This window comes from Lepidochelys kempii, chromosome 1 (genome assembly GCF_965140285.1).
Source record: "Lepidochelys kempii isolate rLepKem1 chromosome 1, rLepKem1.hap1, whole genome shotgun sequence".
Taxonomy (NCBI): Eukaryota; Metazoa; Chordata; order Testudines; family Cheloniidae; genus Lepidochelys; species Lepidochelys kempii.
This window is the reverse complement of record NC_136380.1, coordinates 92,485,952-92,513,276: the sequence shown is the minus strand read 5'-3', so window position 1 is coordinate 92,513,276 and position 27,325 is coordinate 92,485,952.

Here is a 27,325-nt window from a genome sequence, read left to right as displayed (position 1 = left end):
GCAGCCAGATGTGATATATGACAGCTTAATGCATCTGTGAGGCACATTTGAAAAGATGTGGCTGAGGCATAATGTGGTCAAGGAGGAAAAAAAATCCCTTTTAAAATGGTTTATACTTGTAAAAAACAGATTGGATTCAATGCCCAAATGCATATGGGGAGAGCTCAAACAGACTTGCCTGGGGGAAACAATACCCCTAGGAAATTTAAACAGAAAAAAAAAAATAGGAAGAATTTAATTTAGATTGGACACAATAAATCATAGTCATAGAACTGGAAGGGACCTCAAGATGTCATCTTCTAGTCCAGTCCCAGGCACTCATGGCAGGACTAATTATTATCTTGATCATCCCTGACAGGTGTTTGTCTAACCTGCTATTGTAAATCTCCAAAGATGGAGATTCCACAACCTCCCTAGGCAATTTATTCCAGTGCTTATGTAATGCTGACAGACCCCCAGACCTTGGCAGGAGGGATCGAACCAGGGACCTCTGGAGCTTAGTGCCTGAGCCTCTGCAGCATGAGCTAAAAGCCAACTGACTGTTAGCTAAGGCTGTAGAGCAGACTCATTTAACTCTCTCTTAGTGGTCTCGGTGCCACTAGATAGAAGAGAACATCACACCCAGAAGGTGTGTGGGTTGCACTTAACCACCCTGACAGTTAGGACATTTTTCCTAATGTCCAACCTAAACCTCCCTTGCTGCAATTTAAGCCCATTGCTTCTTGTCCTAACCTCAGAGGTTAAGAAGAACAATTTTTCTCCCTCCTCCTTGTAACAACCTTTTATGTACTTGAAAACTGTTATGTTCCCTCTTAGTCTTCTCTTCTCCAGACTAAACAAACCCATTTTTTTCAACCTTCCCTCATAGGTCGTGTTTTCTAGACCTTTAATTGTTTTTGTTGCTCTTCTCTGGACTTTCTCCAATCTGTCCACATCTTTCATGAAGTGCGGTGCCCAGAACTGGACACAATACTTGAGCTGAGGCCTAATTAGTGCGGAGTAGAGGAGAAGAATTACTTCTTTTGACTTGCATACAACACTCCTGCTAATACATCCCACAATGATGTCTGCTTTCTTTGTAACAGTGTTACACTGTTGACTCATATTTAGCTTGTGGTCCACTATGACCCACCGATCCCTTTCCGCAGTAAATATGTCTGTACAATGAAAGGAATAGAAAAGTGTTTTGAAAGAGCTTGGAAGTGCCTGATTATATTATCACTGTAATGCTGTCAAATTCATTGAGTCCCAAGTTTATTGGTCACATAAATAGGGAATGCATTAAAGACGGAGGCAGTTTAAAAGATACACACGTTAAGGTCTGAAATATTTTATCTGTTTTGCATTGATAAATTTATGCTGCTTGATTGTTTTGGGGTGATTTCTCTTTCTTATCAGAGTTTAGCTTTTAAGTTTCAGTACACCCAATCACATACACATGCATATTCAAACATGCTATCTATAATTCAGAAGAGTGAATGCAAAATTCTTGTCGCCAGAACTAATGCCTTTTAGATGTGTGTGTTTGCATTTAGAAAGCATGAGGAGACACAATCTTCTCAGTTATACTATTGTAAATACAAAAATCTATCAGCTTTTAAGACTAGAGGAACCCAGATTGTTTGCATTTAATCTCATAAAACTCAAACTGGTTTCTGGATTCAACAAAGTCAATCCAGAAGTTTAAACTTTTGTAGAATGCAACATCCCATTAGTAGGTGGTCTTCTCGGCCACAGCGGCGTGCCAGGTTGGAACTACTTTTTTACCACTTCCAAAAAAATTATGAAAGTTTTGGCAGCACATTTGTCCTTACATTTGTATTTAGGAGCATAAGAAATGCATTGATTCCAACCCCAGAAGGTATCACTGTAATCATCTGGCCTTATCTCCTGTATTGCACAGACTACAGAACTCCCCCAAAATAATTCCCAGAGCTTATCTTTTAGAAAAAAATAGCCAATCTTGATTTAAAAATAGTCAGTTATGGAGAAGCCAACACAACCCTTGATTAATTGTTTCAATGGTTAATTACTTTCACTATAAAAATGTATGCCTTATTTCCTATCTGAATTTGTCTAGCTTCAACTACTAGTCTTTGGATCATATTATACCTTTCTCTGCTAGCTTGAAGTGCCCGTTATTAAATATTTGTTTCCTATCTAGATACTTATAGACTGTCATCAAGGCACCCCTTAACCTTCTCTTTGTTAAACTAAATATACTCAAAGAGCAAAATCTATCACTATAAGGCATGTTTAATAATCCTTTAATCATTCTTGTGGATTTGCTCCAATTTATCAACTTCCTTCTTGAATTGTGGGCACTAGAACTGGAGAAATTATTCCAGCACCACTCTCACGAGTGCCAAATACAGAGATAAAATACTGTTTCTGCTCCTACTTAAGATTTCCCTGTTTCTGCATCCAAGCATCACATTATTAGCCACAGCATCACACTGAGAACTCATGTTCAGATGAGTGTCCACCACGAACCCCAAATCTTTTTCACCATCACAGCATCTTAAGATAGAGTCCCCGACTCCCCCATCCTGTAAGAATAGGAACAAAGTATGTAAACCAGATGTATACATTTATCCATATTAAAATGCATAGTGTTTGCTTGCACCCAGTTTACCAAGTGATCCAGATCACTCTGAATCAGTGACTGTCCTCTTCTTTATTTACAACTCTCCCAATTTTTGTGTCATTTGTAAACTTTACCAGTGATAAATTTTATATTTTTTCCAGTCATTGATAAAAAGGTTAAATGGCATAGGCTTTAGAACTGATTGCTGCACGATCCCACTAGAAACACACTTGTTTGATTATAATTCTTCGTTTACAGTTACATTTTGAGATCTATTAGTTAGCCGGTTTGTAATCCATTTAATGTGCACCATGATCATTTTATATTGTTCAAGTTTTTTTTTTTAATCTAAATGTTGTGTGGTACCAAGTTAAGTGCTTTACAGAAGTCTATTACATCAACACTATTATCCTTATCTACTATCCTATCCATAGTCTCACAAGTCCAGGAAACTACTCTTGGCTCTGGCCAAAATGACCATTTTTCAGTCCAGAAAGATGAAGCTGAATGGGGTGGAATGATTTTGGGACCTATTTCCTTCCATCTGTTCAATCACACATCTGGACATTGTTCCCTGAGTGGCCTCCACTAACACCCTGTTCTTTGTTTGTTTTGCACGGTTTTTTAATCTGCCTTTTTTTTTTTCAAAGCAGCGAGTGCTGCTGTCCATGATTCTCCCCTTGGATAGATAGCTTAGCTTGAACCTTTGCCTTCAGTCTGTTTGTCATAATCCCAAGACATACAGTTGACTCCGATGTTATTTTGATCTCTTGTATCCATTTATGGAGAAGTCTTTGTTGTTTTGAGAGCCTTTGCTCACTACCCAGGGATCAAATTATTAAGCTTGTGAAGAAAGAAGGACTCTCCCATTCAGTGGCACTCCTCAGTAGGATGCTTCATCAGCTGCACAAGTGGCCCAATGGTTTCCAGACTGAAATCACAGGTGGGTTTTCACATATACATTACTAAATGGCCTAGGATCTTCTGTGGGATGCATCTTCTTTCCTCTCATCATACTGCCAAATTTTGGTCAGCAGAGGCTTTCAAGTTTCAGCTCTTTCCCTTTAAAAAAGAAAGGAGCTGGAGTCAGAGCAATCTCCATGAAGGCCCTCAACTCTGGAGCAAACTCTCTCCTGTGCCTATCATATATTTGTTGCTGCTACTGTGGCAGGTGGATTGTGTTGGAGGTATTGGGAACATGGATCTGTGAGGTGAGAGGAGGTTTGTGTTCCATTGGCTGTTTAATTTGATTTTTTTTACATAGAAGAAATGTTGGAGGTCATAGTGGATAATCACTTAAACATAAACTCCCAGTGCTAATGCAGACCTTGGCTGCATAAATGGGAATCTCAAATGGGAGCAGAGAAGTTATTTTATCTCTTTGTTTGGCACTGGTGAGAATGGTGCTGCAATACTTTCTCCAGTTCTGGTGCCCGCAATTCAAGAAGGAAGTCAATAAATTGAAGAGAGTTCAGAGAAGAGCCAGTGAGAATGATTAAAGGATTAGTAAACATGCCTTATAGTTACAGATTCAAGGAGATCAATTTATTTAACTTAAAGAGAAAGTTAAGGGTTGATTTAAATACAGTCTACATCTAGATGGGAGAAAGATATTTAATAATGGGTTCTTCAGTCTAGAAGAGAAAGGTTTAACACCATCCAATGGCTGTAAACTGAAAGTAGACAAATTCAGATTGGAAATGAGGTGTACATTTCTAACAGTGAGTAATTAACCACTGGGACATCTTACCAAGAATCAAGGTGGATTCTCCATCACTGACTATTTTAAAATCAAGATTAGATGTTTTTTTTCTAAAAGAGCTGCTCTAGGAATTATTTCAGGAAATAATGTATAGGGAACAGAGGAAGGGGTTATGTTACCCTTCCCATAATTCTCTTACATAATTTGTGACTACCTTCCTGAAATAATGTTGCCCTTTCCCCCTTTAAATAATGTGCCCAGCTTCTAGGAACAGAAGAGAAATAGAACAGAAAAAGTGTGAAAACATCAGCTTTGTCTTACTAAAGCTATGTAAGAAAAATACATGAGCTACAACTGAGGCTGGTCGTTGCAAAGGGGATGCAAAGGGCTCTTTATGCAGTCTCCCCTTTCTAACCTAATAATAATATCTTTGGTTCTGTAATATGTGCTTCTTACACTTTCACAGTATAACAGTGCTTTTTATTTAATAAGTGGGGATCATTATAGCAGGTGCTTTGCCTACTTTCTTAACTTTTGCCAAGGTCTGACTGTTTCAATCTGCTCAAGCAGAAATTACAGCGTGCTCCCATGACCTGAAAGCTTGCACTCTTGCTGATGTGGCAACACTTTTCCCCACTGCAGCTCAGCTGAGATTTTCATATATTTCATAGACTAGGTTAAGTAACTACAGATTGTGCAAAATGATTACAGATTTTGGTTGCCTTACCTTAGTCTTCAGTGCTGTAGCAAACATGCAAAATCACTGACAAGATGTATGTAGAACACAGTATTCTCCTATAGCAGGTCTCCTGTTGTAACCTACTGGTGAAAGTGTGTTGCAAGTCCCCCGCTGTGCCAATCCACAGAGGATAGGAGTTGTTACAGCCCGCAGCTACAGAGCTTTAGCTCAAGATGTAGCAGCTCACGCTTTTAGCCATAGCCCTCTGGCTGTGTTTACACATGAAGTTAAGAAAAGAAATGCCCACCAGTTTAGCTGTACTGTTGGTAGAACCATTGGAGGCCATAATACAGATATGGCTCTAGCTTGTTCTAAAGTTTTTCTTACCTCCAGTTTTTGGCAAAATGATTATATTTCTTTCAAATATTGCAACACTTATCAAAAGCTGGGCATTTGTAAGAAATATAATCATTTTGCCAAAATCTGCAACCAGATTGCAAAAACTGCAGAAGATGAAGCAAAGCATCCATGCTGATGCAGTAATCTGGGAAGAGAACACAGACAGCAACACAGAATAGGAGTTCTATCTAGGAGCTGTATCTGAAGAAGGAGGAGCAGATGAATAGACACTTTCTTTAGAGAGTAATGTGGCTCTTATAACCTACAAATTGGACACTGGTGCTTAGGTACATGTTGTTTCAGATAGTAGTATTAAAAGGTTGAAGAAAAAGAACAGGGAAAACGATGAGCAAACAGGTTAATCTGGAAGCTTATAATGGGTTGCATGTGTACCAGAAGTGAAGATAAAAAGATCAAATGTAATTGATAAACGTTGTGAAAGAGAATAAAGCACCTATATTGGATTTTAAAACATGCCAAGCCCGATACAAAAAAAAAAATACACATGATAGACGAGATAAGGGACACAGGAATAGAACAACAGTATCAGTATGATTCTGAGGAGAACAAGCAACTAAATATAGAATTGAAATAACAGAGCCAAATTGTCCTATCATGCATGCCACTAGAAATATTCCTTTAAGTATTAGAAAAAAACTCAAATTAAAACTGGATCACTTAGTAATAGAGATAATTAGAAGAGCAGACAAGCTTACAGAATGGGCGCACTCATTAGTTACAGTAGGAGGGGGAAAGGAAGGAACACTAACTTTAAGGAATTTAACAGATATATCAGAAGGAAACACTTCCTATCAGAGAAGATATTTTTGGGGATATGGCTCATGCAAAATATTTATACTTTACTTCAGGGGTCAGCAACCTTTGGCTCGCGGCCCATCAGGGTAATCCACTGGTGGGCCACAAGACATTTTGTTTACATTGACCGTCTGCAGGCACAGCCACCTGAAGCTCCCAGTGGCTGCGGTTTGCCGTTCCCAGCCAATAGGAGCTGCGGGAAGCAGCAGCCAGCACGTCCCTGTGTCCCACTACTTCCCACTGCTCCCATTGGCCGGATATCATGTCTGATAATGGTCTGCAGTTTGATGGACATGAATTTAAAGAAAGATTGCTAGAGGATATGGCTGTAAGTATGTAATTTAGAGTCACATGTATCCCCAATCTAATGGTCTGGTAGAGAGTGGTGTGAAAAGTGTGAAAATACTTTTGAAAAAGGCCACTGATTCAGGTACAGATCCATATGTGGAACTATAGAGCAGCACCAATCATGGAATGTCACTTGCAGAGAGAGACTGTTTTGTAGGAAGTTGAGAGTATGACTGGCCAAATTAGTTTTAATCCCTAATGGCAATAGAGATTTAGTTGTGTATAAGCAACATCAGAATAAATAAAAGATGTACTGTGACAGAGGGTGTGTTGGAGCCTTTGAAGACAAGATATGTTGTGTGGATTCATGATGGTACTTGTTGGGCACAGAGGCAGGTAGTGAGTTGTGAGGTCCCCCCATGATCTGATGAATTACAGACTCCTAAAGGACATACATTTCAGATGAACAGGAGACATTTGCAATATCTTCCTGAAGAAAAGGGGGGATAAAAGCACTGGGAAAAATTACAGATGATATTTCAGACCAGCAAGCACAACAGTTTGCTGATTCAGCTAGTGCAAGGACTGAAGTGGTGCCTCACAGACCTAATAGATTATATAGAGCACTTAAAAGACTCATTGAGCACAACTAACAAGGTTGGGTATATTATGGTTTTTATAGAGAAAAGGTATATATTTTAAATTGTTTGCTTCTTCTTCTTAACGTATGGACAATGTGCCGCAGGTGGTACGTGACCAGGATTCATCACTAAATTTGGTCCGCTGGTTGGATCATTAGTGTTGCCTGCTCAGACCAGGTACTGATGGAGAGTGCGACATTGCTGGAAAGGTTTCAGAAGGTTTCAGAGTGGTAGCCATGTTAGTCTATATCAGCAAAAACAATGACGAGTACTGGTGGCACCTTAGAGACTAACACATTTATTTGGACATAAGCTTTTGTGGGCTAAAACCCACTTCATCAGAGGCAGAATATATATACACAGTACATGAAAAGATGGGAATTGCCTTACCAAGTGGGGGGGTCAGTTCTAATGAGACAATTCAATTAAAGTGGAAGTGAGCTATTATCAACAGGAGGAAAAAAATCCCTTTTGTAGTGGTAATCAGGGTGGCCCATTTCAAACAGTTGACAAGAAGGTGTGAGTAACAGTAGGGGGAAATTAGCATGGGGAAATTAGTTTTTATAGTGACCTATCCACTTTATTCAGGCCTAATTTGATGGTGTCCAGTTTGCAAATTAATTCCAGTTCTGCAGTTTCTCGTTGGAGTCCGTTTTTGAATTTTTTTGTTGAAGAATTGCCACTTTTAAGTCTGTTATTGAGTGTCCGGGGACATTGAAGCGTTCTCCGACGGGTTTTTTAATGCTATAGTTCTTGACGTCTGATTTGTATCCATTTATTCTTTTGCTTAGAGACTGTCCGGTTTGGCCAATGTACATGGCAGAGGGGCAGTGGTGGCACATATCACATTGGTAGATGTGGAGGTGAATGAGCCCCTGACGGTGTGGTTGATGTGGTTAGGTCTTATGATGACGTCCCTTGAATAGATATGTGGACAGAATTGGCAACGGGGTTTGTTACAGGGATAGGTTCCTGGGTTAGCGTTTTTGTTGTGTGGTGTGTAGTAGCTGGTGAGTATTTGCTTCAGGTTGTGGGGCTATCTGTAAGTAAGGACTGGCCTGTCTCCCAGGGTCTGTGAGAGTGAGGGATCATCCTTCAGGATAGATTGAAGATCCTTGATGATGCGCTGGAGAGGTCTTAGTTGGGGGCTGAAGGTGACAGCTAGTGGCGTTCTGTTACATTCTAGTGGCCGCTTCACCAGATATACAGCTAGGAGCTCATGGCTCTCCTTTAGATTTTGTTGCATCTGTTTTAGTTCTAATAAAGCCTTTCTCCTTAGAGTCTAAACTGTTTCTCCTTCTTTTGAATTCACAAGACAACACACCATCACCACTGCAGCTGAACTAGTGGGAATTTCTTTACATAATGTCACATGCAAACACAACCAGGGGGTAATACTTTTTACTCACATGGAAAAACCTGATGGGACCAGGAGGAAAACATGTAAGGAACAGATTTTAAATTTAGAGATTTGCCAGATAATCCCATCAGATGAATGGGAATTGAATCCCTGCAGAACAAGTAATCTGAGGATTTTCAGGCAATTCTCTGTTCTTCAGTAGCATTGCTATTTTCCTCCCCTACTTCCCTTCTGGCACCATGGCTCCTGCAGACGCTGTGCTACCCTCACTGCTGTTCCTATTATCAAGCCAAGAGGTAGCAGTATTGTAAAATGGCTACTTTTCAATACTTCATTCTCCTTGCACCAGGACTGCTAAGAGCTCACAGGTAATTGGCACTGAAGAATCTCTGTGGAAGTTGGCATGAGCAGGGTTACTGCAGTTTTATTGATCAGGTCAGAAGCTAAAGAGGGGAGACAAATGGGCAGCTAAAAATAAAATAATATACAATGTGTTAAATAAAACATTCAAACTTATCTATGTATTAATATATTGTGATTTACCAGTTTATATAGGTGGCCCTTTAAAATTAAATATTGCCTAATATGGGTAGAATGACCTGTATCTTGAAGAGGCTGTATATCCACTGGTAACTAAAAATGCAGAATGGAAGCCCTTTTCAAGCTATCATACTGCTGCTTTCAAAGCTATTCTATAAAATGAAGGTAGCTATAAAACTTTAAGTCTGTGACCAAAGGCTACATAAAAGCATGAGAAATGAAAGAATAAAAGGAGAAAAGATACCTAATAAAAACCAGCTTAAAACCTTATTCATGTCTTTCCGCAGTCAGTGCAGCCAATTCCAAACACCACAAACCTTCAGCATGAATCTCTCTTTCTTCCATCCACTTCTTTTCCAAAAGCAGCCTCCCATCGTCCTTGACTGCTGCCCATTAATACTGCTCTCCATAAATCTTAATTGAACACAGCAGTAACTCATCCTCTCAAGCAACTCACTCAACCCTTGCGGCACTAGACAAAATGCACTGTAATATCTCCACAGGGCTTACGAAACTGGCGTCCCTTCTCACTCCTTACCACGGACTACAAAATCGTAGCGAAAGCAATCTTGCTGCGGCTAGGGTCCGTGATGGCGGACGTGATCCACCCAGACTAGACCTATACTGTCCCAGGTCGTAGCATTTTTGACAACCTATTTCTAGTCCGAGACCTTTTGGAGCTCGGGCGTAGAGATGGTCTGTCAATCGCCCTCTTGTCTCTCGATCAGGAGAAGGCTTTCGATAGAGTAGACCATGGGTACCTCCTGAACACTCTGCAGGCGTTTGGATTCGGACCTCAGTTTGTGAGTTTTCTCCGGGTGCTGTATGCCTCCGCGGAGTGTCTGGTTAGGCTCAACGGGACCCTGACCAAACCGGTCAGCTTCGGGCGAGGAGTGTGGCAGGGGTGCCCCCTCTCGGGCCAGTTGTACGCTCTGGTGATCGAGCCTTTCCTCTGTCTCCTCCGCAGGAGGCTGACAGGGTTGGTGCTGCGGGAGCCGGAGCTGCGGCTGGTCCTGTTGGCATATGCGATGACGTGCTCCTCGTGGTCCAGGACCCGGGCGACTTGACGCAGGTGGAGGCTTGCCAGGCCATCTATTCAGCAGCCTCCTCCGCCAGAGTCAACTGGGTCAAGAGCTCTGGCTTGGCGGTGGGGGACTGGCGGCAGGTGAGCTCCCTCCCACCTGCGCTTCAGACCATCCGGTGGAGTGCGGGTCCACTGCTCTACCTTGGCGTTTACCTTTCTGCCACGCACCCTTCCCCCCCGGAGAACTGGCAAAATTTAGAGGGTGGGGTGATAGAGCGGCTCTGGAAATGGACGAGGCTACTCCGATGTCTCTCCCTCCGAGGGAGGGCACTGGTGCTTAACCAACTAGTCCTGTCCACGCTCTGGTACCAGCTCAACACCCTGGTCCCGGCCCTGGGTTTCCTGTCCAACCTCCAGACATCAATTCTAGAATTCTTTTGGTCAGGAATGCACTGGGCCCCTGTCGGGGTCCTTCATCTACCCCTGAAGGAAGGAGGGCAGGGCCTGAAGTGTCTGCACACTTAGGTCCATGTCTTCCACCTCCAGGCCCTGCCCTCCTTCCTTCAGGGGTAGATGAAGGACCCCAACAGCAGAGGCTCCTTTATAGTGCAGGTAGTTTGACGTGGAGCATACTGGCGCATGCCTTCCTGCGCCGCTTCCAAGGGCTCCGATACGACCGGCAGCTCTTTTATCTCTGTCCGAGAGGTTTTCCGCGAGACCTCTCCGGACTGCTGGTCTTCTACCAGGACCTCCTCCGGACCTGGAAACTGTTTTCAACGACCAGGTCCGTGGCGGCCACCATGGGAGCAGATCTCCTCGTGGAGCCCCTGCTACACAACCCCCAGCTCTGTGTGCAGGTGGCGGAGTCCCGCTCGGTGCGCCAGAGTTTGGTCCTGGCGGAAGTCACGAGAGTCAGAGACCTCCTGGACTACGTCTGGGGAGACTGGCTGGATCCCCTGATGCTCACTCGGCGCATGGGGCTCTCCAGACCTCATACCCCCTCGCGCGTACTTCAGGAGGTGAAGGCCGCCTTGACGCCTGCTGCTCGGGCTTATCTCAACCAAGCCCTGTGCGAGGGTGCACCCCACCCACCCTCTACCCCAGGCCTGCTGGACCTTTCCATTGGCCCCTTCCCCATAGATCCCAACAAACCCCTCACCCTTTCACTGCAAGCCGGCTGCATGAACTGCAGCCGGTCAGCTTTCAAATCGCGCCACGGAAATATTTATACACACTCACGCTTCACACCCTTCACGACCACACCCTGGTGTCCCGCCCCGATACAAAGTGGCGGGATCTCCTGCCACCTTTGTAGGGTGAGCAACCTCGGTGGGCCAGCCTGTATTCCACCTTGGTCCCGAGGCCCGTCGGGGACATTAGTTGGCAGCTTGTTCACGGAGCTGTAAGCATGGGCATGTTTTTGACACGGTTTACCCCCATCCCGGATACTTGCCCTTTTTGCAATGTGAGGGAAACCCTGGCGCACGTATATTTAGAGTGTGCCAGATTGCAGCCCCTTTTCCGGCTCCTCACGAATATTTTATTACGCTTTTGGCTACACTTTTGTCCTCACCTTTTTATCTATACACTCCCCATCCATGGCCCCACAAAATCGCGAGATCTCCTGGTTAACCTCCTCCTAGCCCTAGCTAAAACAGCCATTTATAAAACCAGAGAGGGGAGGTTTGCTCATGAAGCGTCCTGCGATTGTAGGGTCGTTTTCCGATCCTCAGTACATTTACGTATCTGGGCAGAGTTCCTCTGGGTGGCGTCCACCAACTCCCTTGACGCCTTCGAGGAGCGGTGGGCGCTGTCCGAGGTTCTCTGCTCAGTGACCCCATCGGGTTCCCTCCGCCTGACTCTTTGATTGAGGGGAAGAGCAAGAGACCCCAGCCCCAGCTGTTGCCGCTGTGGATACCATCATCACTGTCACCTAGGAGGGGTCCTATAACACGTGGGTGTATACCTCCCCCACCCCCAAACCGCCCACCCCGCAGCCGTGCCAATCTTGTCGGGCACTCTCAGGAGAGGAATAATTGGTGACACTGGGCGTGGCACTAGGTAAGTTGAGGGGGTGGAAGACCACGAGTGTGGAGGAAGCCCCCCCGCTCTAGGCCACCAGGTAACTCAGGAGGGTGGAAGACCACAAGTGTCGAGGAAGCCCCCCTCGCTCTGGGCCCAGGCTAGCCTGAACACTTCTCCCTCCTGAAGGCTGCTGTGTTATACCTTCTGTTTGCTTTGTTTTGTTGCATAGTTTTGCTTTATTCTCTTTGGTAATTCTTTGTAAGTGTTACACAAATAAAATTCTTTTCTGCTTCAAAAAAAAAAAATCTCCACAGGGCAGGAAAGAAATGTGAGTGTGGGGAAGAGTTCTTTCAAGAAGGTCTGTGGCAGCTGCCAGTTATTGGAAAGAAGAGAGGAAAGTGGATTAAAAAGTAGTATTAATTAGTAGTAATTAAAAAGCCATTTTGTAGGTCAGTGTATGTATTTGTGCATACATATCTCTATATTTGCATATCATTATTAGCTATTTGTATTACAGTAGCATACCTACATGCCCCAACTGAGATCAGGGCCCAACTGGGACTTACATATAGGAAGAGACAGCTGTTGCCCTAAAGAACTTGCAAACTAATAGACAAGTGAAGCATGGGAGAGGAAACAAGGTTCAGAGAGGAGAAGTGACTCTCCCAAGGTAGAGTGACTGAGCTGGGAATAGTACACAACTCTCTTGACTCCAGCCCCCTACTCCATTAACCCATGCTGCCTCTTTATATGTTATGCGTAAAAGTGGTGCTATGAGCCGTGTTCCCTCCAATTTTTCCCACACATGTGCACAATGAATTTTGTTATCACATCCATATTGGTGCACATAAAAAAATCATGTGGTGGGGGTGGGACTGAAGGGTTTGAAGTGTGGGAGGGGGCTCAGGGCTGGGATTGAGGAGTGGGGGGCTCTGGCTGGGGGTGTGGGCTCTGGGGTGTGGCCATTGATGAGGGCTTTTGGAGTATAGGTTGCCCCAGGGCTACCATGGGAAGGCGCCTCTTCCTTCCAGCTCTCTCTCCCTGCAGCAGCAGCAGCACCTGGGCTGGGGGAAGAGGTGCCTCTCCCCACTATGGCAGCTCTGGGGCCACAGGATGGGTGCTTCTCCCCCAGCCACGGCAGGTTCGGGCCAGAGCTGGGTTGGGGCCAGGGGAGGAGTGTCTCTCCTCCAGCCATGGCAGAACCAGGGCTGGACTGGGGTGGGGTGGGGCTGGGAGAGGGGCACCTCTTCTCCAGCTGCAGCAGGTCTGGGGCTGGGCTGGGTTGGGGCCAGGGGAGGGGTGCCTCTCCTCTAACCATGGCAGGTCCAGGGCTGGGCTGGGTTGGGTTGGGGCCTGGGAGAGGCACATCTCTCTGCTGCGGCAGGTCCAGGGCTGGGGGAGAGGCATCTCTCCCCGCTGCAGCCCTGAGCACCTGTACAGCACTTCATAGGCTGCTTCGTTTCCACATGGACATGCAGCTTAGAGGGAACTTAGACTGTGAGTACTACATAGTAAATAACAAAGCACAAACAATACTGTTACATGCTGACCATCCCTATTGTATTTCTTACTGTATTTTACTTATAATTGATTCCAGAAATCACACAAGCAATATCCTTCTGCAGTGGGGTGGCTGCCCCACTCCTGAAGAACAGGGGTTAGAAGTAGCCCTGGAGAGGGCTGCGGCTGTGAAAGGCTAGGCTGATTGGGGAAGCAATCAGGCCACAGCTGACCCTATAAAAGGCGTGTGAGTCAGGAGCTGAGTGAGTCTCTCTAGCTCTGCAGAGAGAAGGACCTGGATGCCTTGGAGAGAAGGGTACCTGAGGCAGAGCAGTCTGGGGAAAGGCAAGAGGGGCTGGGGAGCTCCAACCTGATAAAACTCCAGGCTGCAGGCCTTGTTAAAGGTCCAAAAAAGTACTGGGCTGCAGAGGGGCAGCCTGGGGATAGGCAAAGGTAGCAGGTCCTAACCCCTTGCCAATGATGAGTGGCCATTACAGACTGCAGTCTGCCCTAGTGAGCGGGGGCTAGATGATGACTGGCAGTAGCCACTGAGGCAAGGTGGGTTTAGAGGGTTGGGGTTCCCCTAGGAGGGGTGACCCAGAGTGTGGGGCTACTGTTAGGGCAGAACCCAAGATAAGGGGCACTGGGATGGCAAGTGAGACACCGGCCAGGAGGAGGCGCTCTGTATACTGGAGAGCTAATTCCCAAGATGACCAGCAGGAGGTGCTGTGCCAGTGAGTCATTGACTTTGCTACACCTTCATAGAGCAGAAAAAGAAGAAATGAGAGTATTTTGGTTCATATATACCAGACACATTGAACGTGGCTTCAATTCTCATTTGAAAAACTGTTAATATATAGGCCTGTGTCTTAGCCTCTGATAGAATTTTGGGTTTGATTTTTGATAGGTTTATATCCTTACTAAATCTGTGAACAAAGACACTGTGTGTTGCTTTTGCCTAACCAGATGGGGTTCATAGCACAATGAGAAGAGATAAGGAAGAGAGTTACTGTTGCTGAGTATGGAGGGAGTTTAATATACGCACACACACTTGAAGACTGCCTCGACTCCTATCTCAAGGCGAGATCAAGCCACCAGTTGGGAGGGGCAAAGAGGGATAGGGGAGGCATAAGAAACACTAAAAACCAAAGAACAGGTGACCATGGCTGGTACATAACCTCACTCCTTACCCCTCCCATGTGGTACAAAAAAAGGTGGTACTGAAGCCCCCAGACTCACGACCCTCCAAAATGGAACATGACCATAAATTGCAAGGGGTGGGACCAGGGGTGTTCACTACAGGTATAATTTTGCCTACTAAGAAAGGGGGGGGGACAGGGAAAGCTGTGCGGTGTACAGAGCTATGGATATGCTTGCTTGATTAACCCCAGTAAACATTGCATTACTTGCACTTTGGACTATGGTATTCTGCTTTCCGTCTGTGATAAGAATCAAGGGAAGGGTGAGGGTTAATCCATAAATTTTTGGTGCTGTGACTTGGATGGATCATGCTGGACAGGTGAGTAGCAGCCAGGTAAGTCCCGCTCGACAACTGTCCCCGCAGCTGCTTGTCAGAGGTATGGCAAGCTGTCATGATGGTAGTTGTGGGTTCTTGCAAGCCACACAAGGGACTTTTAAAATAAATGGATACGGAAGAATCAGGGCCAATACCAGGTACTGGGCTCAACATACAGTGAGACTGAAAAGGAGATGGGAGAGGTTTTTGGGGACCACCAGGGAAAGGAATATGGGGGAAAAGGTTACAAGTTCTGTGCACTGGGATGATGTACTTGGTAAAATGAGAAGCTGATCTCCTCTAACATATTAAGGTCTTGGAAGGGATAGTGGACCAACAATGGATTTTAACAGAAAAATCTGTACTCACAGTGGAGGTAGCAGATTTAAAGATACGGGATGCCACATAATTGGTGAATCCTGTGAGGCAATTCAGTGGGAGAGGGGTGAACTGGTGGGGAGGATGGCTGATTTAGAGGATGAGCTGTATCAGTGTAAGCATGGGAGTAACGGAATGGAGGGGTCCCAAATCGTCTGCCCCACCAATGCAGTAAAGGAGGTACTCCCTCCCCTCTCCCCTGAAAACACACTGTACTCACAGCTGCCAGTGGACGTAATAAGCCAGCGGTCCACAGTCAGAGCCCCTGAGAGAGAGGCTGCTGCACAGGAGCTCTGAGAGGTGGGCATAGTAGCCCCTGAGGATAGCTGAGGGGAGAAGCAGGCTCCACAAGAAGTAGTACATGTGGAAATTCATCCCTTGTTTCTAAAGGATTGGGATGCATTGCTAAATCAGCTGGGAAAGGTAGTCCAGGATGATTGGGATCTGTTTGTGCTGTGGAAGTGGGCAGAAAGATGGAGTGTTTAACTTGTGAGGACCAGGTGGCCATATGGCACAGTCTGTTGGAACCGGACACACTGGACATTGATGTGGCAGGGCTGGGAAATACATTTCTGATCCTGAGACAGGTGGCAAAACAGTTGTTCAGGGTGTACTCTTGTACTGCAGGGATGAATAAAATGAGGAGAATTGCTGGGAAAACAGGGCGGGATATACTTAATGGCTTACAGGCATGGGCAGGGTGCTGGGTGAATCCTCTGACTGACCTATGGGTTCATGACATTTAGGAACAAACTACTTCTCAAAATTGTGTGAATGTTGAAACTCACTATAACACACAGAAAAGCTATGCAGTGCATGGACAATGTTGGCATGTGCTTACATGACTATTCAAAAATGAAATGTGACACTTCTGGTGTTGTGAGGTGCATTTTCCATAAAGGTTAGTGCTGGAAGGGACCATTAGATGTAGTTTGATCTCTTTGTCTATCAGAAGCCATTAAATTTCATCCAGATAACTCTATATTGAGCCCAATCATTTTAGTTAGACCAGAGCATTTCAGTAATCAGGGAACTAAACTGTGTACCACAGGCACAGAATAGGAGAGACTGACATGTCACCAATGCCTGAGGACCCTGAAATGGTATGGAAATGATTAGATGAAATACACCCAGGTGATCCTAGCAGGCGATCCATGCCCCATGCTGCAGAAGAAGGGGGGAAATCCCTAAGGTTCCCGCTAGTTTGTCCTGGAGGAAAACTGCCAGATTTGAGGTCAGGAAATCAGTTAAATGCTGAGCACGTAGTCATTTAAGAATGAAGATTGTCTGTGCCACCTTACAGCACAGGTCCACCCTGTCCCATGTCCTGTCTCCAGCTGTGGCCAATCCCTGATGGTTGAGATGCAGACAAACAAAACTCCAAACCAGAACAGAATACATCTGGCCAATGGTGCAACTGGAGGGAAAATAATCCTCCTGGCCCCTGCACATGACCAACTGAAGCCTTGAAGCATGAGATTTGATTATAGTCATAGTCTAGTTGAAAAGGAATTAATTCTGGGAGGTTCTATGGTTTATGTTTGTAGGAAGTCAGACTTGATAATTAAAGTCTATGAATCTATCAAAGATGTCTTTGTTTTAAAGATTCAAAGCAATGGTGAGTCCAGCACCTTGCTGGTAAGAGGTCCCAATGTTCAATTACCTTCACTGGTAGGAAATGCCTCTTATATCAAAGTTTAATTTGTATAATTTTAACCTGCAGTACTGGATCTTATGCCTTTGTCAGCAAGACTGAACACCCACCATTCACTATAAGATATCTTTTCCCTGTTTAAGTATCTATACACAGAGCTTGTGTGGGGTGGACACCCCATCACAGTACCATATTAATTCCCTATAAATTCTTTAATCAGAATATCATCTTGTACTAGGTCATGTGCCTTGGAGAAATCTAAGTGTGCCATATCAACACATTTACCGTTATCAATTACTTCTAATCAAGTAGAAAAAAGAAGATGAAGTAGACAACAGATTTGTTTGACAAATCCTATCTTTCACAAAACTCTGATGTCATTAATTATATTTTTAACATGTAAGTCTTTGTTGATAAAGTTGAAAATTAACAGTTTTATTATTTTGCCCAGGATAAACTACAGACTAACCCATCTATAGTTCTGGAGTAATTCCTTTTAAAATATTTGAATTATGTTGGCAGGCCTCCAGTCCTCTGGAATTTCCTCAGTTTTCCAAAATGGGTTGAAAATTAACAATAATGATTTAGAGAACTGCTCAGACAGTTCCATTAAGACACTCAGGTATAAGTAATTCAGGACTGTTGATTTGAAAATGTTTAATTTTAGCAGATGATATGTCACATCCTCCTTATTACACCTGATAAACTTTCTGTCTGTCCAAAACATCACATGGAATGGATATATCATCTTGCTTCATTCCAAATACCAAACAGAAACATCTATTGACCATTTCTACCTTTTCTATATTACTACAGTTTTAACATCTGCATTTAATAATGGACCCATACCTGACCTAGGTTGATTTTTGGAGCCTCATCTGTTGAACAATGCCTTTTTTATCGTCTATAAACCTTTTGGCCACTGGTAGATCATGGATTTCTTTATCTTCCCTTATCAGTCTCCTATATTTTTAACATGTAACCTCTGCCCCTGCTATGACCTTTCCATTTTGGTTGGGTGAGTCATCTTCTACTTTTGTCAAAATCAATTTAATCTCTCTATTCCATCTTCTACATGTCTGTTGTATTTCTTCCTTCCTCCCCTTGTCTAGCTTGCCCATTTATAATGTGAGCTCTTTGGGGCAGGTATTGTCTCTCACTAGATAAGTGTGCAGTCCCTGAGCAAAATAGGGGCCCACTTTTGGCTGGGTCTGTATGCACTACTATAATCCTCCTACTATTACTGCCCCTTGTATGACTTTTCCATTTTGGTTGTCAGTTTCCTAATAAGATAGGGTGCATCACTAATAGTAAACAGCAGAGGCCCATAACACATTTAGGCTACATCAACACTATGATCCAAGGAGATGATTTCCATCTCACGTATGTGTACGTGGGCTAGCTCTCATAAATCATAATGTAGCTGCTGTGGCACAGCTTAACCAGGCCAAGTACTTACTCACGTGGTTCAGGTGGATTTGTACTTGTCATGGCTGAGCCATGCCTCTGCTGTCACTGTCTATACTATAGAAACTATACTGCTATTTCTACTCATGCTAGCCCTATGAGAGCTAGCATGGGGTATGTGTACACAAGCAGGGGAATCATACCACTAGCTTGTAGTGTAGACATAACTTTATACGGCACAGTGCCCTGTGTCTTCCATCTGATACCTAAACTCTAGTCTCTGTCAACAAGCATTTACTGAGGAAACCTGAAAACTGTACTGACATCCCAAATTGGGAAAAGATCAAATATCTCACTGATCCTGAATCAACATATATATGGGTATGACCTCATTTCAAAATTACTCTTTTTAAAAAAATAGTTATCAAAGTATTTCCCCACCCTTTAAATAGTAAAGCTTCTTTCCCTTCCTTCCCACCCACCAACCCCATTTTTGTTACAGATTATAGTGGAAAGCAACAACTGAAATCTATATAAATTGTCTGTGAAAACCTACAGGGTCCTGCCAGTGCCTGCCTACATTCTGTCTGCTCCCACTAGATGGGGATGAATGCTATGAATACATAAAAAGCCGGTCACTCATCTACTGTCTGTGGAATACATAAACTGATTGTCCATAATTGGGCACTGGATGCTGCTGCTGCTGCTCCACAGAACTGTAACAGCAAACACAGCAAACTCATTAAACTCATTAGATAACCCATAAAGACAAAAGTTCAGAATAGATTGTTGCAGGTGTTTTTTCTTGTCTTTAATTATTTCTAATCATGCACCAACAGATGTCACACTGCAGGTTTTCAATAACTGCAGTTTGTCTGCATGCAAAGAAGATCACTTGTCAGTCACCCTTTTGTTTCCCAGTCACTGGAGATATGCCACCTTTGAAACAGTAGTTCCTGCTACCTGTTATTGACCTATTCCTTAATGGACATAGAAAAAACAACTACTCATTGGTTTAGAAATGTGCTATCATTCATGGTTACTTTCAAAGCCCGATAACTTTGTTCTAAGAACTTTTATTCTGCCATATGTGAAGGTAGCTACTAATTAGACTATAAATAGACTATATACTGGCTGTCTGATTGAAAGTATAGGGATACACTTACAATATGTTGTTTGGTGAATTACTGATAACACTGCTATTTCTGTCAATTGGAGTTACAGGCACATACAAATATCTGATCATTGGGTTTGGCTCAGTCAGTCTTGTCTACCTTTTTATTATTATATTGGGACTTCACTAATATACAGTGCATTTACATCAACATTCCTAATTTTTTTCCAGTGCTTTTCATGCAAAAAACTTTTCAAAAATGAAATCAAGGAATTGTTTGTTAGCTCAAATTAGGCCTTGGTCAGAGACTTTAAGCTGTAAACCCATATTTCAGATATCAGAGAAAAAAGAAGTATTCTCAGCCATGCTAAATGTAAGGGGACTGTTGCCCCCTTACTAACATTCATGGGGGTGTTTTGGTTGGCTAGCTCCCAGTACTAAAGTGGGGGAAGGGTCGATGGGGAATCAGGACCCTGAGACTGACAGCCCCCAGGGTCAATGGGGAAAGGCCAATGCTCCAGATCAGCCTGAACGACAGGGTGGGCAGGCTAATCAGGGAGGAAGGAGGCCAGGGGGGTCCCGTCCTCTGTGTGAGCTGGATTTGTCTGGGTCAGACAGACGGAGTGGGGCCGAGCTAAGGAGAAAGCAGGGGCCCAAGCTGAGCTGTGCCTGATCCAGTGAGAGCAGACCCTGTCCTGGGAGCAGAGCTGCAGCCCCAAAGCCAGAGGCACAGCCCAGAGAGAGCAGACTCGCCCTGGGAGCAGAGCTGCAGCAACCAGAGCCAGAGGGGCTAGAAGAGCAGCCCACAAAGGAGGTCAGTGCTGGGAACAGAGTCACAGAAGCAGCCTGTAGAGCAGACCTGTCCTGGGAGCAGAGCTGCAGCAACCAGAGCCAGAAGGGCCCAAGAAGCAGCCCAGGGAGCTGGAGGCAGAGCAGCAGCAGCGCAGCGACATAGTGGTGGAGCTGGGGCTGGAGCAGTCTGGAGCTGGGTGTGGTGAGCAGCTGGGTAGATCGAGGGGGACCCTGGGCAGCGGGCCCAGTAGAGGGAGACGCCTCAGCCAAGAGGATCTGCAGGCCAGGCTTGGATCGTGACCCTCACAGGGCGGTGGCGACGCTGGGAAGAAGGGTCCTACCACTTAGAGCCTGAGAGCCTGTGGCCACCACCAGAGCAAGTGTCCAACCCACAGCATCCCTGCAGCCCAGCCAGGGCCTGAGAAGAAGGCCTGGGACTTACAAGGAACAGACTGTGAACTGCCCTAACATTCCAGAGACACTGTTTGTGATGTTCCCTGCCACAGAGCGGGTTGATGTGTTTCCTTTAACCTTTCCCATTTTTCCTTATTCTTTTTAAATTTAATTGTTGATTAAATTACATACAAGTTAAAGCAAATGCAAGTTATGGTCAGCGGGTCAGAGAAGTGCCCAGTGCAGACAGAGTACCCTGGAGTGGGAACACCCTAGCCCCTGTCCTAGGTGACCACAGCAGGGTTGGGGGTCGAGCGCCCCAGAAATCCTGGGCCCAGCCTTGTTGAGGTTATGAGGACTCTACCAGACAGGAGAGTGGAAGGGGAGTCCTCCAGGGCAGGGAGGCCACTGGGTAAAGGAAGTGGGAGCGAGGACTCAGATCCTTTCGCTAGCCCACTGCACAGAGGTAATGCAGAAGCCAGGAAAGTTCCCCACAAGAGCGGGACTGTTCCCCTGCTTACATAAAGAAAAAGATAAGGTCAATATACAGAATGCCCCGTAGTACTTTTTCTTGATGTTCATGCTGCAGCCCAAAAGAAGAGAATATTAACTCCACAATGGAAAATTGTTCATCAATTGTGTATCAAGTTTAGTGTATCTATGAGCACAAAGAACTTAAACTCTGGCTGAGAACAATGAAGAAACCCCTCTGTGTGTTGTCTTGTCCCAACCCAAAAGATGCCTCTCTGCAGGTAATAGTAATACCCACAAATCCATAGCACATGTTAGGGGGCTTATTCCTTCAGCCACTTACTTCCCTGGTCCTTCTTGCATGAACAGAGAGCAACAATACCCAAAGTCCAAAGGTGCAAACAAGTCAATGTTTATTGGGGTGAAATTCCAGCAAGCATGATTCCAGTTTCCTTCCTTAGTGTCCCCCTTCCCAGCTCTGACACCACAGAGCCTTACACCTGTATCCCTGTTCCCATTCCTGCCCTTAGCCAAACACTATGCCAATATCCCCACCCCCATTCCCTGTTCCCATTTCCCCCTTTAGCAAAACATGATTCCAATTCCTCCCCCACTTCCTGACTGACTGCAGACTATATAGTAAAACTTGAGTTCTGCTTAGCTATACCTTAACCAATCATTTTCCTGAAATTTAACTAACTAATCCTAACATAATGTAACATGATTATGTAACCAATTATATCCCACCATAGTTTACACCCAGCAAAATTAATTATACAGCAGACAAAAACAATCACAGAACCAGACAGAGATTATGCAGACAAACAATGGGGAAATGGGGACGACAGTGATAGAACAATCACAGAAATGAGGATTTCACATCCCAGCTATTGATAAGTGAGTTCTTGCCAGACAGGATGCTATCAAACTAAGTTTCCTTTTACATTTTCTAGGCACTTCCCTTTCTCTGGAGGTGATAGGCACTATCAGGACAGGATTGTATTCCTAACAGCCCAATAGCACCTTCTTTCAATGTGACTAGTTTGGAATGTGAGGATGTCACTGGTTGCTTCCCAGCTTAGCCAAAGGCCTTAGCCTAAGCACAGGACCTCAGACTGTCACAGTAAGAGAAGGCCCTTACACCGGCAGACAGTGATTTTGATTCTTTCTTTTATACCTCTATAACTAGCGAAGTGATAAGAATATACCTACATTCTTAGAATATAGACCTTTACAGACAGGCCTGAATATCTATATACTAACAGCACATTCAAGATAGAGTCCTGCAAGAACTCCTCTCAGAATAAGAACAGCACTTAAATGCACAGCAGGTAGTAAAAAGAGAGAAATTTGGAAATGAAGGAAACATTTGATTCAGACAAAATAAGCAGTAGTAGAAATTATCTTTGAGAAGCTGGTTAGAGGAATGGGAAATTGACTGTAAAAATATCCTTTACCACTTTTAGAGGGACAAAGGATAATGATCCAGTTGAGTTTGCTAGCAAATGTAATGATTTCTTAAATTTATATCTCCTAAGTGATGGAGTCATACTTGCTATTTTAAATAGCATTGTATCTGGAACAGCATGTGATTGGTAAGAAATTGTTTGAAGTTCACCTAAAGCTTGGTAGAGTTGGAGCATAAAACAGTTATGCATTTTTATCAGCATCTGTAAGGTAGTCTTGTGAGAATTAGCAATATCAGTGAGTTAATTTGAAAACTTACATCACCCAGAGCTGGAGTGACATTTCCTCACAAAGGAGAAATCAAAGGGACAAATTGTGTCATTTAGGCACTCACTTGCATTGGGGGAGAGCAGAATCTTACCCTGGGCAGCTTGGACAGTGAATAAAGCTTCCCAAGGAAAACAACACATAAGATATTAAGTGCATCTCATCTACCCTACAGTCTGGCACAGCGATAGGTGGGGCCATGGACCTGAATCCTCACTATCCTCCTTAGGGCAACAATATGCATCCCCAGAAGCATTGAGGAAGCAACATGGTCCCTGTAAGCAATGTTCTCTTTTTCAATAGTAGCAGCTGAAGTACAGAAAGAGCTGTCTATGTGGCTGTCCCACAACCTGACCTAAATAGGAGCGGCAGAATAGCTTTATAAGCTAGCAGAAAGAGCAACAGACCTTCTGAATGTGAACTGTCTTCCAATTTGAAAAGGATATAATGATAACCAAAGAGAGGTCACATGATGGCAGACACAGCAGTGAGTACCTCGTAGCAGCTGATCTCATTTTGGGGTTGGTTTTTTTTTTCCCTATTTTTATTCCTCACTTATTGCAAGAAGAATTAAAAATGACAAGCATTGAAGGATTTAAACTTAAAAAAGGGCTGGCGACTTTACTCTGGTTCATCCATCAACGTAGATTTAAGCAACTCATCTATTAAACTCACCACAAACACCTCCCCCTTCTAAATATGCAACTATTGGTTCTTAATAAATAATGTATGTGATATACACAAAAACATGAACAGTGACAAGAGGTCATGGATGTGAGCCCTTACATTGGGGTTAAGTGAGCTCTGAACGTAATGGGGTGGCTTGCCCATGGGCTAGAGGAGCTGGTGCTAATCCACCCCGATTACAGGATGAGTCAGACCTGAGAAGAATCAGGTGATTCCCCTATAAAGAGCAGTTGGAAGCTTGGGGGTGGGAAGGTAGATTCTATGCTTAGGGAGAATAGAGAGTGCCAGGAGGGGCAGGCTCCTGCAGAGTCTTAGGGTTTGGGACTAAGATTCCACTCAAGGAGGGCTGGGAGTAGCTTGCTAATGCAGGAGAAACCCTGAGCAGACAAGGTGAAGAGTGCAAAATCTCGCAAAAGAGGGGGGTCTCGGAGTAGGAAGAGAAACATTTGTTTGTGGGACTTTGAGTTTTATTATGAGTTATTTACTATGAATAAAGTCAGACCTCAAGGAGGGGTATCTTAACCTCAGAAAGTGTGTGGGGTCTCTGTTGATGTAAGCGGAGTCAGGATGAGCTCTACCCTGACATCTGGTGGTGAGTCATGGTGGGTTGTGGAAAAGAACTTCAGGGGAGATCTCATTTGCATAGGCACCCCCCCCCACCTAGATGGTCACTTTGGCTTCTGTAGGAGCCCCAGTTTCTCTGTTATTGGGGCAGGAATAACCTGTTATTATCCTGATTATGTGAATCAAGGACAGTGGAACTGTACTTGGCCTTTTGTTATGATGGAGGGACTAACCATCAACTAAGCAGCATTCGCTAAACAAGGGTCATGGGTTCCAAAACCCAGTGAATGGAGAGAGACTGGGGACAGGTATTAATACTTGGTGGTATGGGCCCCCTGGTGAGGGTCTTATATGCTAATTGCACTTATTCCACAGTGAAGAGAGGAGGATCAGAGCTAATTTTGATTCCCTTAGGAGTCTAGTTAGAGGCTGCTGAGCTGAATTCACTTTGGGCTAATGGTGCACTAGCACTGAAGCTCCCCTACTACAAGCTGAAATCACGAAAGAGCTAAACTTACTGTCAAGGTTTCTCCCCCACTCTGAACGCTAGGGTACAGATGTGGCGACCTGCATGAAAAACCTCCTAAGCTTATCTTTACCAGCTTAGGTCAAAACTTCCCCAAGGTACAAAATATTCCACCCTTTGTCCTTGGATTGGCCGCTACCACCACCAAACTAATACTGGTTACTGGGAAAGAGCTGTTTGGACGCGTCCTTCCCCCCAAAATACTTCCCAAAACCTTGCACCCCACTTCCTGGACAAGGGTTGGTAAAAAGCCTCACCAATTTGCCTCGGTGACTACAGACCCAGACCCTTGGATCTTAAGAACAATGAACAATCCTCCCAACACTTGCACCCCCCGTTTCCTGGGAAATGTTGGATAAAAAGCCTCACCAATTTGCATAGGTGACCACAGACCCAAACCCTTGGATCTGAGAACAATGAAAAAGCATTCAGTTTTCTTACAAGAAGACTTTTAATAAAAATAGAAGTAAATAGAAATAAAGAAACCCCCCCTGTAAAATCAGGATGGTAGATACCTTACAGGGTAATTAGATTCAAAACATAGAGAACCCCTCTAGGCAAAACCTTAAGTTACAAAAAAAGATACACAGACAGAAATAGTTATTCTATTCAGCACAGTTCTTTTCTCAGCCATTTAAAGAAATCATAATCTAACACGTACCTAGCTAGATTACTTACTAAAAGTTCTAAGACTCCATTCCTGTTCTGTCCCTGGCCAAGACGACTACAGACAGACACAGACCCTTTGTTTCTCTCCCTCCTCCCAGCTTTTGAAAGTATCTTGTCTCCTCATTGGTCATTTTGGTCAGGTGCCAGCGAGGTTACCTTTAGCTTCTTAACCCTTTACAGGTGAGAGGAGCTTTCCCTTGGCCAGGAGGGATTTCAAAGGGGTTTACCCTTCCCTTTATATTTATGACACGCCCCCCAAATCTCAGCTAGGGTGAAACACTGGCTGGGATTTCTTGCTGGAGCTCTAGGAAAAATAGAGTTAATAAGACACATGCATCTCTAAATATACTACCAAGTACATAAAGACTAACAATATTTTCTACATCTCAAGGACGATTTTAAACAGTTGATTCTGGGAAACTTTCACGGGAGAGTGCATCAGCCACTTTGTTAGAAGCTCCTGAGACGTGTTGGATGTTGAAATCAAAATCTTGGAGAGCTAAACTCCACCGAAGAAGTTTTTGCTATTTTCTTTGACTGTGTGAAGCCACTTCAGTGCAGCATGGTCGGTTTGCAGGTGGAAACACCATCCCCAAACATATGGGTGTAGTTTTCCAGAGCGTAAACAATGGCGTAACATTCTTTTTCAGTGACTGACCAGTTGCTTTCCCTCTCAGACAGTTTTTTGCTGAGAAACACTACAGGGTGGAATTCTTGATCAGGTCCTTTCTGCATTAAAACTGCTCAAACACCACGCTTGGACGCATCTGTGGTTACTAGGAACGGTTTGTCAAAGTCTGGGGCCCTTAGTACAGGGTCAGACATGAGTGTCGCTTTAAGCTTGTTAAAGGCCTTCTGACACTTTTCGGTCCACTGAAGAGCATTTGGCTGTTTCTTTTTGGTTAGGTCTGTCAATGGGGCGGCGATCTGGCTGTAGTGCGGTACAAATTGTCTGTAATAACTGGCCAAGCCTAAGAAGGATTGAACCTGTTTCTTTGACGTTGGGACAGGCCACTTTTGGATGGCATCCACTTTGGCCTGTAGGGGGCTGATAGTTCCTTGACCCACCTGGTGTCCAAGGTAAGTCACTCTGTTTAGGCCTATTTGACACTTCTTAGCCTTAACAGTTAGTCCTGCCTCCCTTATGCACTCAAGGACTTTTTGTAGATGTTCAAGGTGGTCTGCCCAGGAATCCGAAAATATGGCCACATGGTCAAGGTAGGTGACTGCATATTCTCCTAATCCCGCTAGGAGACCATCTACAAGTCTTTGGAAGGTGGCGGGTGCATTTCACAGCCCGAAAGGGAGCACATTAAATTCATACAGCCCGAGATGTGTGGTGAAGGCTGACCTTTCCTTGGCAGATTCATCTAGCGGTACCTGCCAGTACCCCTTGGTTAAGTCCAAGGTAGAGATGAACTGGGCCCGTCCCAGTTTCTCTAATAGTTCATCTGTGCGTGGCATTGGATAGTTGTCTGGGCGAGTTACAGCATTTAGCTTATGGTAGTCCATGCAAAAACGTATTTCCCCATCTGGTTTGGGAACTAGAACCACTGGAGATGCCCATGCACTTTCAGAGGGGTGGATTACACCCATCTGTAACATATCCTGGATCTCCCATTCTATAGCAGTTTTAGCTTGAGGAGACACCCGGTAAGGTTGGACCCTAATTGGGTGAGCATTACCTGTGTCAATGGAGTGGTATGCCGGTTCAGTCAGTCCTAGGGTGGCTGAGAACGTTGGCGCGTAGCTAGTGCACAGCTCCTGGATCTGCTGTCGCTGCATACACCCAAGGGTCATGGAGAGGTTCACCTCTTCCACACCACCAGCACATTTCCCTTCGTAGTAGACACCTTCAG